Raw genomic sequence first — 1,967 nt, forward strand, 5'->3', positions numbered from 1 at the left:
TTAACCGAAGGTTTATCAATTTTATCTTTTTTTCATAAAAAACTACTGATAGTTTAATTTATATATATATATTTACTTCCAATTATGTTCATCTCCCCTGTGCTTTTCACAGTTTCTAGTTTGGTATTTAATTTGGAATTTTAAATTTGTTCTTTTTGTAGCTTTTTTTATTGCATGCACAATTTATTGATCTCATCTTTCTGTATTTTATTCACATAAGTATGTAAGGAGATAATATTTCCCCTATAATCTGCTTTGGCTGCATCCCATAAGTTTTGGTATGTTGCCTCATTATTGTAATTTTCTTTAATGAAATTATTGATTGTTTCTATGATTTGCTATTTCACTCAGTCATTCTTTATAATTAGAATATTTAATTTCCAATTAATTTTCAGTCTATCTTTTCATAGGCAATTATTACAATTAAATTTTTTTGCACAATGATCTGAAAAAGAAGAATTTAATATCTCTACCTTTCTGCAGTTGATTGTGAGGGTTTTATGCCTTAATGTATTGTAAATTTTTGTGAAAGTACTGCATATCATAGAGAAAAAGATATATTCATTTCTATTTCCATTCAATTTTCTGCAGAAGTCTATCATACTGAACTTTTCTACAATTATATTCAGCTCCTTAATATGTTTGTGTTTATTTTGTGGTTAGATTTGTCTAGCTCCAAGAGCGTTAGGTTGAGGTCCTCCACTAGTATGGTTTTACTATTTCTTCTTGCAACTCATTTAACTTGTCCTTTAAGAATATGGATATTATGGGCTGGCCTCAAGACCAAACACTTGACACTGACTGGCTGTGTGACCCTGGGCAAGTCACCTAATCCCAATTGCTTAAAAAAAAAGAAATGTGGATATTATACACTTGGTACTTATATATTTTGTTGTCTATGGTACCTTTTAGCACACATAGTTTCCTTCCTTATCTCCTTTAATTAGATCTATTTTTGCTTTTGCTTTGTCTGAGATCAGGATTGCTACCCTGGTTCTTTACTTCACCTGAAGCATAATATATTCTGCTCCAGCCCTTTTCCTTTACTCTGTGTGTATCTCTGTGCTTCAGATGTGTTTCTTGTAAACAACATAATGTAAGATTCTGGTTTTTAATCCACTGTCCTATCTGCTTCCGTTTTATGGAAGAGTTCATCCCAATCACATTCATAGTTATAGTAACTAACTCTGTGTTTCCCTCTACCCTACTTTACCCCATTTATGCTTTCTTCTCTCCTTTGACCCTGTATGTCCTCACTATTTCTGACCATTAACTCCCTCAATCAGCCCTCTCTTGCATCAGCCCCTGACTTTTCTTTCCCTTTTCCCCTATTACTTCTGCCATCCCTTCTAACCTACCTTCTATAATCTCCCCTCTTCCCGAATCTTCCCGTTTTGACCTGCTATTTCCTTACAGGGTAAGTAAATTTCTATACCCATTTGAGTATGTATGTTATTCCCTCTTTGAGCCGAATACAATAACAGTAAGATTCAAACAATACTCACCCCCTCCTTTCTTTCCCTCTATTGTAATAGGCTTTCTGTGCCTCTTCATGAGATGGAATTTACCCTATTCTGCCTCCTTCTTTCCTTTTCTTCCACTACAATGCTTTTTTTCTCCTGTAATTTTTTTTAATATCATCCCATCAAAGTCAACTTTTACCCACATCCTCTGAATGCATATACTCCTTCTAAGTGCCCTCATAGAGATGCACTTCTTAAGAGTTACATGTATTATTTTACATTGTAGGAATGTAAAAGTTTAAACTTATTGAATAACTTTTTTTTTCCTTTTCTTTTCACCTTTTTATGCTTCTCTTTGGTCTCATGTTCGAAGACCACATTTTCTGTTCAGCTCCTGTCTTTTCATCAAGAAGGTTTAGAAGTCCCCTACTTCATTGAATAGCCATCTCCTCCCCTGAAAGATTATGCTCACTATCACTGGGTAGTTGACCCTTGGTTGTAATA

This window comes from Phascolarctos cinereus, unplaced genomic scaffold, assembly GCF_003287225.1.
Source record: "Phascolarctos cinereus isolate Bilbo 61053 unplaced genomic scaffold, phaCin_HiC Scaffold_4;HRSCAF=312, whole genome shotgun sequence".
Lineage (NCBI taxonomy): Eukaryota > Metazoa > Chordata > Mammalia > Diprotodontia > Phascolarctidae > Phascolarctos > Phascolarctos cinereus.